This window comes from Fukomys damarensis, unplaced genomic scaffold (genome assembly GCF_012274545.1).
Source record: "Fukomys damarensis isolate Sample0158 unplaced genomic scaffold, DMR_v1.0_HiC HiC_scaffold_35, whole genome shotgun sequence".
Classification (NCBI taxonomy): Eukaryota; Metazoa; Chordata; class Mammalia; order Rodentia; family Bathyergidae; genus Fukomys; species Fukomys damarensis.
The window spans coordinates 6612242-6626632 of record NW_022900947.1 but is presented as its reverse complement, the minus strand read 5'-3'; positions in this window follow the sequence as shown (position 1 = coordinate 6626632).

Here is a 14391-nt window from a genome sequence, read left to right as displayed (position 1 = left end):
ATAATTTTTTTTTTTTTTTTTTTTTTTTTTTGGTACTGGGGATCGAACTCGGGTCCTTATGCTTGCAAGGCAGGCCACCGAACCACTGAGCTAAATCCCCGGCCCTTGAATTTTCAATTGAATCAAATTAAGGGCCTTGCTTCCATTTGGTCATATAGGATAGACACATAATTTATCCACTTATTATCAACATTATATTATTATAAACATATCATTTATTTGATTGTTTTATGTTTCCCTTGCATCTCAGCGTTTGTTTATGTATTAGTAACTAATCTGGGACTACCATCAGGTCAAGTTCATTTGTTCTGATGATTATTTTTCATTCATTTGGACTTATAGCTGCCAAAAGCAGCTGTCTGTTTCTTTGGCAGTTCTTGGCTTTTAGCTACCTGAAGCCTGAAGATTCCTGGTTTCTTTCTCTGGGTGATAAGAGGAAGAGGGTCGAAGGGCTTCCAGGCAATGGGTCCCTCTGGGACAGCCCACTAAGATAATCAGCCTTTTAATGGCTTTTTCTTTCTTTCTTAAAAAGTAAGCTCCTTAACTTGGCTTCATTTCTAGGTCATTGAAATCTGTATTTTGCTCCTTTGTCTTTGGGTATTTACCTGATAGGCTCCTGGTGTCCTGAATGACCTGCCCCTGTCACTTAGGGATGGTTACTGCAACTGATAGAGGGCAGTCCCCCGTCTGCCGGCTTCGTAGGAACTGCTTCCCTCTCCCAGTGGTCACCTGGATCTCAGAGAGGTTGGAAGAAGAGGACCTAGCTGCAGTCCATGAAAAGGATGCAGCCACAGGAACCTCCAGCAGGCCGAGTCCACCTTTGCAGGGTACCGGGGCTATCACTGTCAGGGCAGGGATCTGCAGGGCCTAGGGTCTATGATGAGTACCCACTGAACCAACAGCAGGCACTGTTAGTCTGAATGAGCAAGACTTCTCTAGGCAGCGCTCAGCTGAACTCCGTCAAGAAAGCCAAAGCTTCTTCAGTGCATTGCTGCACACCGCCAAGGCCCTGGTAGCTCACTGTGGATCAGTGTTGGATGGCAAATAAGTAATCAGTCCAAAGTACCACCATGAGGAAGAGGGACTGAGGATGTCCCACCTGCCTCTGAAGAGGGGCACAGGGTGTGTGAGCATCTTTTCCATCCTGGTTTCACAGACAGACCCTGTCTGTACGCTAGACTGCACTGGGAAGTTCATTAAACATCTCTACCCAGGAGCAATTTAGGGTGGGCAGCCTGCAGCACTGTGCCGATGTGACAAACAAGCACACAGTGGCACACTTGGCATTGCAGAGAACAGTATTGCCTCACCAATGTGGATGTCAGGAAACCTCAGCAGCTCAAAGACGACCGGTGCTATTCATGACAGGCATGCTTCATCCTGCAGAGCACACTTGTTCTAATTCCGTCTTTAAGATAAGCAGCCTCCTTTCAGTGACTAGCAGAGACACAAAATAAAAATTAAAGTTTTATGGCTTACAGGTCCAGGGAAGACACCTGCAGTCAGGGAGTATAGTGGAAGGCAGAGGACGCTTGGACAAACATCCTTATCACTCTAGGATGTTTTCCAAGCAGCATGCCCTTGGGAGTTAACTCATGACCTAACACCAGCGGGCACAGGTTCCAGGATGTCAGATGACCACCCAGAGGTGGCTACTACCAAGCCCAAGGGGGTGTGAAAGTCAGTGAGGCCAGCTACATGAGCTGCATGTGGTGTTCCCATGGAGAAGTGGCCACCAGGAGGACCTGGGATAAAGCAGGGTTGTCAAGATCAGCCCTGCTGAGTAACTGAGAGAAGGTGTAGAACCACACAATGTGCTGTAGGTGTCTGAGCCCTGACTCTGCTACGAACAATTCCTCCTTACCATCAAAATGGGTGCTGAAGCAACATGAACTCAGGACAAGGCATTTGGCGGGCAGTTAAGTCAGTATGCAGTGGGAAAGTGTGGCTTTAAATGGGCACCTTAGAAGGAAAAGAGTTAAAATCAGTTGTCTTACTTTCTGTGTGCCACAGCTGATTAGTGAATACAAGGAAGGGGATTAAGTCATGAGAGGAAATAAAACCAAAAGAGAAATTAATTGAGAAAATCAGCAAATGCACAAGTTGCTTATTTGAACAAATTGATAATATTGATGAGCTCATCGCTAGTCTTATCAAGGAAATAAGAACAAAGCCCACACTAGCAATATTAATAATTTAAGAATGGGTATCCGTAGATATTTTGTAGCTGTTAAAAATAAGGAAATATTATGAAAAATCAATAGTGTCAATGTTTCTGGTAAAATAAATTCCTTGAAAGAGAAAAACTACCAAAATGACTAAAAATGAAATTTAAAAATCTAAAAAGCTATACATTCGTCAAGGCAATTGTAAGATAGCATCACACCCAAAGACCATCAACTGAGATTTGATTTAAACAGTTTGAGGAGAAATAATAATATCAATGACACACAAAGGGAAGAAAGGAAGACTTCCCAACACTGTCAGGAGCGCGTGTAAATTGGCAGGTCCCTGTGACAGGACTGGATAGTGTGTTTCCTGCCTCAACTCATCCGTGTATTCATTGCATTTCTGCTTCCAGAGTGCACAAATAGTTACCTCATGGTATTTGTGGGTGTGGTTAAATGAAGGATTTTGAGAAAGGAGGGTACACTCTAATGCTCTAATGGACACAACATAATCCCTAAGATTGTTCTAAGTGAGAGAAAGGCTACAGCAGGCGAGTGGAAGTGTGATGCACAGAAGTCGGAGGGGCCCAGGAGGTGAAGAACACGAGTGCTTTCTAAAAAACTTTCAGTAGACAAGGAAACGTTCTTCCTAGACTCTCCACAAAAGAACATACCCCTTCATTTTAGTCCAGTAAGAATCATACGGGATGTCTGGCATCCAGAATTATAAGATAATAAGTTGATATTGTTTCAAAGTTCAAATTTGTTGCAACAGCTGTGATACTCTGAACTATATTGACATGCTCTCCCTCCCTAGGTGTTTTCTGACACCGAGCTCCTACAGTCCTGGAGATGTCCAGAATGATGATTGTCTTTCACATGTTACTGGGGTGGTTGATGGCTGGTGACCCTGAATAACTTCAGGATGGCAGCTGGTCACCAGAAAGACCAGCATGAGTAGAGCCGTGATTCAAGGGTCCTGATGTATAACTCTGATCTCCAACTTCTGGAGAAGAAAGAAGGGCTGAAGATGATCTGCACTGGTGCATGATTGAATTGATCATGCCTACCTAATGAAGTCTCCTTAAAATTCCTAAGGTCAAGGTTCAGAAGAGCCTATGGGTCACTGACCACGTGCAGGCATCTGGAGACTCCTGGAGGGGAGCTCATGCAGAGAGCTATTGGAAGATCCCAGCCCTCTCCAGCCTCCCCGCTTTGCACTGCAATCTCTCCCATTTGGCTGTTCACTTGTGCCCTTTGTAATATTTTTCATAGGTGGATAAATTTATGAAAAATGTTTCTCTCAGTTCTGTGAGGCAATCAAACTGATAAATCAAACGCAGGGAATGGGTGTGGGAATCTCACTTTATAGTCAGTTCATTAGAAGCACAGGTCATAGCCTCTGCCTGAGACTGCCATCCGAAGTGGGACACAGGCTTTCGGGACTGAGCCCCCTGTCTGGGGAGCTGACGTGACATTCAGCCAAAAGTGTTGAGCTACATTCGAGCTTTCTGCTGCAAATTGAAAGAGAGAAATCCACACACCAATTTCAGTGAACCCAGAAGTGAAGCATTTTTGTTACACTGAGTAGGAGCGTTGACCAGCCATAGGAAAATAACATAGTCATATAGGTAATGCTCTAGAAGTCATTCCTAAAAACAGCAAAAAAAACAAAAAAACAAAACAAAAAAAAGTCTGTACTCACTCTCTACTGTTGAATGGAGTGTTTTCTATTTCCTCCATTGAAATTTTATTGATTCCGAAATTCAGGCATGGGAAACTCAGAAAAGCATATAGTGTAGGCTCAGCTAGTCAGTCAGCCACACGACTTCCTTAGATCGACATTTATGATCTATAAAACAAGAGCATTGTGCCAGATCTGTATTTTTAAATAGCACCACAGAGTCAGGTGGATGTGAGGTATTTTAATTTTTTTTAAAGTATGGTTACATTTTTATTTTCAAAGTAAGGCAAATGAATCTGGTTTTTCAGGTAGAGGAAATGGGAAGGGGATGGAAAAGGAAATGAGGGACAAGAAAACATATGAGAAAAGGAAAAATGGAAACAAACTCTTTGTAAATAAGGGGAGGTGGAGGGTGAAGGGAGGGCAGAGGTGTGGGGAAAAAATGAGAACCAAGATCTGACATGTAAAGGTATAAGGTCCCAATCATGAATGTAACTACTGTACTGTGTACCTAAAAAGTACCACTGAAATCAGTGAAAAAAGGATAAATTTTTCCTAAAAGCAGTATTTTAATTTTTGAAAAATAAACAGACTAGAATTGTTTAAAAGAGAATAATTTAAATACAAGTATTATATAGATAGATACAGGGGGTGCTTTGATATGACTAAAATAGAAAAAATATTACAGAAAAAACTAAAGTTTAGAAAGTAGTGAGATTTTTTTAAAAGCCTTGTTTCTCTCCATTTACCCAATAAGCAGCAACCGATTTACTCAGTTATCCATTCATTCATTAAATATATAAATATTCATGAGTCCCTTTTAATTACAAGTTTCCAAAGAAGGACACACTCGGAACAAAATAATGCATGTGATGCCATCCCTGACCTGAGATACCCCAAGATCCACCAGAAGAGATGACCATCTTTTTTTTTTTTTTTTTTTTTAGTACCGGGAATCAAACTCAGGTCCTTGCGCTTGCGAGGCAGGCCAGACATGAACATCTCTAAAAGAGTAATGTGCTAGGCCTAGAATTTCAACAGCATAATATACACAGTCCTGCCAACTTCTTCTTCTGGAATCACTAGCTTCTCCTGGAATCTGTCTCACCACAAGATTCAGAATGATTAGTTTAAAACACAAAGCCGAGCGTGACACTCCTTTAATTTAAAGTATTGGTTGATAAACTATGGTACCAAGACAAATGTATTCCTGCCTCTTTTCACAAATAAAGTTTTATGACTGTTTTGCTGAACACGGCCATACCCACTCACTAAGTACTGTCCATAGCTGCTTTCAGTCTCATAAGACAGAGCTAAGTAGTTGTGATAGATAATTCGAAATATTTGCTATCTGATTCTTTATGGAATGGAAAAAAAAAACTTAGCACATCTATTTTTAAATCCTTCCTAGGGGATCCTCATTTTATGTTTACCTGAAATCTAGATTCTTATGATAGCTCATACAAAAATTATAATATCTCATCTCCTCACGTATTTCTGAACACACTTAACATGTCACCCATGTCCTAAAAACCATACCCTTTAAGCCTCTTTTCAGGAAAACAATGTCCTCTTGTCTACGCTTCCTTTCCCCCTCCTCTGTGAGGACAATACTGACCAACCCCTTACAGTCCAAACTGACTGTGCCTATGAAGCTCAGTGTATTCATTTTCCCTGCTGAAACTCGGTGACTTCTGCATTTTTGCTTTCTCAACAATCAGAGTTTCCTCCTCCTCTGCTACTCTCCATGTCCTCGTTAGCCCTTCTTAGCCATATTGCTTTTGCTGCAATTGTTACTTTATTTGGAAAACTAACAAAAATTCAAGAAAAAAATAGTAGAGATGAGAACCCAAAAGCACCCCAATAACATTCTCCAGAAATAGTTTTGAATCGACAATTACTGAACATCATATTAACCACCTTGCCTTGTGTATTTCGGTAAATTGGGACAAAGGACAATAATTTTACCAAAGGGCTCAGGAATGAAAATCATATTTCAATAAAAAATAAAATATATGTCCATCTTTGAAGTCACCCAGTCTATGCTCCTACATTGTGGCAGTGCTAGCAAGCTAATGTCACATTTTTATAGTGTTTGTACTTCAATTTTCTCCTGACTCTTAAAATCCCCAAATCTCCTGAATTCTCTTGTGTGTATACTATTAAGGATTAAACTATTTATGCGCTCCCTTATTCTACAAATTATCATTTTGTTTCTGTAGCTTTTGTACATACGTAGTCTGTCAGCCATTTTACTATGTTCCTGTTTTCAGATTTCCTATGATATCCCTCTTACTTTATCAAATTTTGTCATCGGGCCTATGTCTTTAACTCATGCTTGAGATTATCACTTCCCTTTGTATTTAACATCATGGTCAAAATTTTATTCCCTCCTTTCTGTGCACACTCTGCCAAATTCTCCCATCAGAGTGTAGGGGTTGAGCTCAGGTAGCTAAACTCAATTGTTATAGCTCTATCCTCCATTTCACCCTTGGGAAATAAGGATTTCTTTCAATCTGCAGGCTGAAATCTTTATTTTATGAATAACTTTATTATTTCTACTGTGTGGCTATTTTTGACCCTACTCCCTGTAGTTTCACAGCAAGAGTCAGAGAAGAATCTCTGATCAGTTTAGATCAACTGAGGCGCCATCAATCGAAGACCACACAATCTACCTCCCAGGGTTATTGTGAGAATTAAATGAACCAGTAACATAAAAGGTGCTGTATAGTATTGCTATCACCATGATTTTAGACGTTAATCCTTGACTAACTGCCATGTTCGCAATATTTCCACCAACATTTAACATTGCTATTTCCCAAAAGCATTGCTATTTCCACTTCATTTTGCATCGTTTCCTTAAGTGTGTTTCATTGCATTTTTACTCAGATTCGTTCTTCCAGTAAAAGTTATTTCTTTAGAATGTATGTGTTATTGCTCTTTTTGCTCTCATTTACCCCTGAATTCCTTCCATTAGTGTACTTTGGAATATTTGTGTAGAAGTTGGCCAATTTTATTTTTTAAGGGGGAGATTGTAAATATTTTAGGTTTTGTAGAATGCATATAGGCTCTTAGATCTTTCTAATTTTTAAAATATTCAGATGGGTAAAATGATGCCAACCTCAAAGATTTTTTTTTACATAAACCAGCAAGTGATCAAGGTAGACAATAATGCTACTCCAGGTCCTTAAAAAATGACTGTGTGTGTGTGTGTGTGTGTGTGTGAGTGTTCCTTCCCCTCCAAAGCATTTTTCTTTCAGATCCACACAATAAGAATTTGCCTTTGGTAAGAGTCTCCATTTGATCTCCTGATATTTCTGTGCCACACTGATCTCATCGAAGGGTCATCAGATGGGCCCTGGGATGATATCATTTATTTTGAGAGAAATCAGTACCTGAGGAGGTAATGACATATGGTACCACAGGCACATGTTACCATGTTTGCAAAAATATTCATTTTAATTTTTATTTTAGTGCAGTGTTTACTTCCCTTTGCTGAAGTAATTTTTGTCCTTTTTTTCTTTCAATGTTTTCTTTCAATGGTTCATTGCAAATTTCAAATGAGGGCAAAGAAGCAAATATTCCTCAGATGCCAGAAGCCAGAAATAGCATGATCAGATCTTTCAGGTCTAAATCCTAAATAAATCTCTCGAGTTTAAATAAACATAAAGTCTGGCAGCTGAGTGCTTGATTAATCTGGGGGCAATGAATTAACGCACAGATCTCCATCGTTTCACAAGTGCAGGAGAAGAGTGAAATATGTAAGTCTGGAGTCTATTCCAGAAAACTCTAATCACTCACTTGACCTCATATTTCAGGGAACTCTAGAAATAAAATTGGCTCCCCCATATTCTCCGGTGAATCCCACTCCCGCGCGTGCTGCTTTCCTCTGTAGCTCAGCTCCGATGCCCAGCAGCTAAGTGGAGCCTGAGAGAGGAAATGAGGGCTCCAAGGGGAAGGCTGGGACTCCAGAGACACCTAGCTTGACTGCAGCTGCAAACTAGGTCATGGGGCCTCGGGGACTGGAGAAGGAAGGGGAGGCTCTGCTGGGAGCTCTGCCCTGAGGGCCATAGGAAAAGCAGCTTCTGTGCCTGTTTTATGACCTTGTTATCCTCTGCCTCTCACAAGCAATACTCCGTTGAGTTTAGGTTTTAAACTGGAAAGTGATTTGGAGCATTTCGACAAGCAAATATGTTAAAGTTACAGGCTAGTCCTTGGCTTTCAATGAGTCATTTTAGCACCTGATGCAAATATCAGGATGGCATCAGATGTAGGGGGAGGATCACTCTCTTAAGACAGGAAAAATAATACTTTCTACCAGGAAAAACGTAATAAAACTGACTATGTCTTACAGACAAAAGATAATACAATTTTTGGGAAAATATTGGGGCTTTTATTTTTCCCTCTATCATTCTTTTCTTTCTTTGTGTGTTGTTCTTTTTTACCAGTGTATTTGTAGGCATGTGCATCTCTAATACATGTTGTTTATGACTATAGGTTGGGGATTTAGTTCATTGTCTGACACATAAAAAGATGTTGAAAACTGTAAGGAGGATTCTGAATGAATGTGTAATTATCAGAAAGGGAAATGAAAGTAACCCAAAGGAAAGATGGAACTCTGGGAGAGACAGAGGAAGCTTCATTTTGTTACCTGGTAATACCATGGTCAGCTAAGTTAAATAGAACTTAACAGGCGGCCAAAGAGGGACCTGGCCCTGGAAGGAGTCAGTGCAAAAGATGAGACAAACCAAGATTACAACTGGAGGCAGAGCTGAAGAAAGCCAGGTTTCAAGACAGAGTCACAATAGTCAGGTTGCAGTCCTTGCTAGAGATAAACAGCAGTTTAAGATTATTTTACAATTAACACTATCTGGTCTAGTGATCTCAGACAAGCATCAGATTCATAGAGATGTCCAGAACATCGGACCCATACTTTGCAGAAATGCCTTTGTTCTTTCCACGTACCCCTGCTGCCTGACTCGTTTCCCTACTGGATCAATATTAGCTAAGCAGCTATACTTGTAATCCAGTAAGATGAACACAATTCAACACATGTTGTGATTTTGTCATATAAAACACTCTTGACAACAAGCCACCCACTCAGGATAACCTCCTGGAAAACGAGAAGCCATTTGTCTCCTTATGACTCATAAAACTTTGCTGACTTCCTCCTTGGGCTCACAATTTCATGAGACCAAGAACTTGGTACATGAGGCACCTAACAGGTCAGAAGTGATGTTCCCCATAATAGTAGTAGACAGAACATTGACTTTAGAGTATTTGCCAGCATGTCCACGAGGGCTGTCCCTGTCCTCTAGACCAGAAGTCTGTGAATTCCAAGTCTGTGTCAGGGGAGAAGACTTCAATGAGTGTCATATCAGTGTCTGGGAGGTTTTGAAGAGATGTGCTTCACGAAATGTCTAGCCATCATCATGATGATCTTTTGATAAATATTAGAGTTGTCTCCTGCAGTCACACATAGGTGGGAGAACTATTCATCTTCTTAGTAACTTAGCAACAAGACGGTATGGACAAATGGAGAGAAACCTAGGCCAAATCCTTCTAAATGTTGGAAAAATTAATAGCGAGGCAAAAAAGTGGCTCAAACTCCTCTTATGAGGTTCTCAGACACTACTTTCAGGTACTGGAAGAATCACTTCATTCCTAAAAAAATAATACTGAGTTTGTAAGGTTGATGCATTCATAACTTGGCAGAACATAAGGCCACCTTTCTGACCAGATCATTCAACGGGTCTTCCTTCCGTGCCTGGGGTCACAGGAAGGAGAAGTGGACAAGAGACTTTCTGAAGCCAAAAGGCGATGGGTGGCCTGACTGTCAGCCCTCACTCGTCCAGGGGTGCTGCAGCTCTTCATGCTTCCCTTGGTATTGAGCAGCTCTCATTTTACCCCTGAAAAATTATTTCCAACGGGTCTTAGGCTAATGAGTACTTCCTCTTCTGTGCATGTGGCTGATGTCTGAAGCACTTGCAAATAGCCAGCGTGGGCTGCTGGTTTCTGATCCAGAACTTCAAATGAAATTTAGCCACCAGTAAAGGGTAAATTCACATCAGTGTGCATATGTAGGTGTGGAGTCCGTGCGTATGCGTGTCCCTATACACACACTTTACACTATTTATTTTAAAGTATTCTAAAATAAGTTATCATACAAATGATAAAATGTATAAAAATACAAAGCAACTAGATTAAAATTCAAATGGATGCAAAACCCTGAATCTCCTTTAATCATGATTTCCTCATTCAGTTATTTATACGATAAATATCGATCATGTACCAGTACAATTAAGGAATTCATGGTAGTGATTTTGCATCTGTTTAAATGTACAGTTTAAAGGTAGCATCCTGTAAATTCATGCTTTCTTATTCTGATAAACACATTTTTATGAAAAAAATTAAAAGAAAAAATTATATTGATTTCATATCAAAGAGCTACATCTCTAGAGACTTGGGAAAATTTTTTTCTGGTTGCTCAGCAAAATCAAGGCCTCAGTGATTATTGGTTTCAATATATTTGTTTGAAGTAAATGAACTTACCATTGAATTATTACAGCCTTAAAATTAAGCATATGGAAGATAGAATAATCATAATAGGAAAGATCTAAACTGTTGGGTGACAGCACAAGCCTCTCATATTTCTGCACATATTTGAAGCAAAAGAATGAACAGTATTTTTGTTCCAAGCTTTCAAGTATTTTTGCATTGAAAACAGCCTTGGGAGACAGCTACTGTCTCCCTCCTGGGCATATTTGTTTACTATGCAGGGTAGTAAAGATAATTTCTCCTTCTATGGCACTGGTTAGGCAGATTTTCTGGCAGCTGTCTTTTCTAAACCTAGGACTTTCTAAGCTGTGTAACATGCCATGCTGTATGTTTAGGCAGTACCTTCCCTGACTGTTAGGGGGGATTAGGACCTAGGGCACTGGTATAAAAATATTGCTCTGGCTACTGATGTTATGTGAGTAATACACTGTCTGCTGTCTCTGCCTAGGAACACTGTGTACTCTGCCAGTGTCGATGAAGTTACTATGAAAGCTGACTTCTTAGTTTGTAAGTAGAGCAAAATCTAATGCATCCCATAAGTTTTGATATAGAATTTTGCCCCCAGTATCTGAAATAGAAGAAAGCATAGAGACCATTCAAATTTCAATTTCCTAGTGCCCAAAGACAATTGATGTAAAATTTGCCTCAAATTAATGTATGCAATAATTGAAAATTGAAATATCATATTTATTGCTCCTGTGGGCATAACAGAATTGTGCGACTGAGACTATGATAATGGGATTATTCATTCTAATCCTTCTTTGGACGTTCAGTAGCCAGGTGACTTGGATAGATCCTTCACCTCTTAAGGACCTAAGTTACTCTTCTATAAGATGAATAAATATTACATCGAACTAATAGCGCTTTTGTTAAAGTAGATCATAATGTATGTATACATGGATAGAATAGAGCATCATATGACTAGATACTAATTTCCTTTATGCCTAATGACTTTCATTGGCTTTACAAAAATTCTTTCATTATAGAAAGACAAGTTATACTTTATCACACTGATGCTTGCTTGTATATTACAGTACACTGGCCGTCTCTTCAGCAGTCCTTTCATCCTCACAGAACACTGTCTTATTCAGAGATTCATCTCATTCTCAGTTCTGGAGATGGAGCTCAATTAGCTGAAACTAATACATGCGTGATATTCCTGGATACGTAGTAAGGCCCAAGATAACCCTATCAAACCAGAAACAAGAATTTAAGATTTATTTTGCAGGAAAGTGTTATGAGTTGGATTGTATCCCTTCAAAAAAGAGACTGAAACCTAAACCCCACAACTTCATGATGTGAAAATGCTTTTGAAGTTAGGGTCTTTGCAAACATAAAATCAAGTCATACTAGAGTAGGAAGGTGCCCTGATCTGATAGAATGGAAGCCCTTAAAGAGGATGGGCAAGTGAAGAAATAGATCCACAGGGAGAAGAGCGTGGGACAATGCAGACAGAGACTGGAGTCATGCAGCTGCAGCCAGCTGCACCTTCAGTTGCTGGCAAAACTCTCAAAGATGCAAAGAAGTGTTGCCATACAGATTTTGGAAAAGATCACACCCCACTGGCTCCTGATTTTGCACTTCTCACATCCAGAACTGTGCAGTGATAAACTGATTTCATTTGATGGCTACATGGCTCTTGGTACATGTGGCGGCAGACTTCAGAATGTAATATAGAAACTGCTGCTCATTTTCCTGGAGAACTGGCATGGAAACTAGCTAGAAACTGTGAGGGGAGAAAACGGAAGCAAACCTAAAAGGAACTAAGCTAAGATTTTCTGATGGTGATGATGATTTCAAAGCTGCAATTTTTCTCAACTTCTACACTTCTTGTATGTGAAATGTTAAATGTCTTTATTGGAAAAATCAGCTTAAATTGAGTTATATCTCTGATATAGTCAATAAAAAATATCCCAATATGCCAGCACACATCTATCTATCTATCTATCTATCTATCTATCTATCTATCTATCTATTTATGGTATGTCACATATTTATATACGATATATATTATAATTGTTTAAATGCACACATATATATCAGTGACACAGGAACAAGTCTTGGCACTTGATTTGTTTACTACTTATGGTTGTATGTTCTCTGGCTTGACATCTTTGCTGTTTTCTGTTTTATATGAAGAAAAGTAATCTTCTAAGCTTTCAAGCACCCGAAGCTGAGGGTTACGCTTTGTCTCGTACAATATGTAGAGCTATCCGTCTGGCTGGTGCTCCAAAGGCACTGATTCTGCTCTAGTACCAACTACTCCACTTGGGAATTATTCATTAAATGCTGATGTCCCTCAGCATGCCCCTGAAGCCAGAGGATATACTGATGTAGTATTCATAGTCTCAAGCTCATAGTATTCAAGCAAGCAAGGTTGATTGAAAGAATGAAAGAGTAGTTGCTGTGCTTTTTCACAATCTCAAAATAAAATATTATTAGCCAGCTCACCTCTCATTTTTAAACCTCTGGTTTTTCTTCAGCCTGTCACTCATAATGATGCAGACAACACTGACAAGCTCCATTAATCCCTAGCACTCTCATTTCACAAAGTTGCCAGGCAGGCTCAGGTTTGGAATTATGATTACAGTTTAATGACATTTGTGTCAAAAAGTTCCACGTGGAAGAGAAAATATTCTTTGATAGATTGACTATCAATTCCAGTGGAGATGTTGCAAAGCATTCTCATGACATCCAGGACACAAATTAGATGCTTTGTTATTACCCACCACACCAAGTATTTTGTAGTCTACACAATGTGGATCATTCCACTCGATGTTTGTCATCTCGTCCTGCTCTCCGAATAGTCTGCCATCAGAGCTGGTTCTAGGCTTTCAAAGTTCCAGCTCTCACTGTCCTGTGTTCCTCAAAATCACCCAAGCCAAAGCCAACTGGATGGACCCCTCCCTAGTCACCTGACTTTTCTCTCTTTGGCTATGAGATGCCTCAAAGAATTGAGTATAACATCTCTTTCTTTCTGTCACATTCTTGGAATAACATTTTAACAAATGGATACATTAATAACTGCAGAAAAGCATCAAGGCACGGAAGAGCTCTGGTGTCAGAAAGATAAAGACTGATGATTCAGTTTAGTCATGCGAGGAAACTGCACGATGCTTTTCCTCTCCCAGTTCACCTTGACGAAATGGTGGGCAGAGAGGACCAGAGGAGCCACAAATAGGCTTGTAATAGGAGTAAGACTAGATCATCAGCTCACAAGCAACCTTTCAATTCTTCATGTGCACGAGCTGTATTGTGTTAATTATGGTAATTTCAATATATGAACCACAGGGCTATCCAATAAAGGTTTGTGTGATTCCTTTGATAATATATGCAAAACTTATAGCATAGTAGAAGCTTGTTTCATGAAGGCCTTGGGTAAAGTTGCTGTCTTTCAAATGAATAGAAAATGTCTTGAGTACTTCCGATGTAAATGAGGCAGTGCTTGGTGGTGGGAGAGACAAACCTGGACAAAGTAAGCTTCACCCTGGTGATGGGGTTGAAACGGGGTTTCCCCATCCATAGGGCAAACTGCCTTGTGTACTCCCTGTTAGAACCTGTAGCTCCATGCCCAGAGTACGAGTTCAGTGAGGCAAAAAAATCACTCAATGAGAAACTACATGAGTGAAAATATGAAAACTTTAACAAGTACAAAAATATGAAGATGTTGAAAAGCCAGAGATTCAGATATTTTGAGTTTCCCTCCTCTTTGCATCTGTACTTACAGTGTTCTCTCAGGAGCCCTCTTACTCTTCTGTATCAATTTCCTTCTTTAAAAGATCCGGGTACTTGTTCTCACTTAATTATCCTTTACTGTTCTTAACAGGCAACTACATTTTCCAGACATTAAATTTCCCAGCCATAGAAGCTCTTCCCTGTCACTCTAACACCACTCAGTGTGTCTAAGTGTGTGTTGATTAAAAATGCAGTGGATGCATGTCAGAATCCATAGCTTCTAGTATTCAAACAACAAGGAAAAAC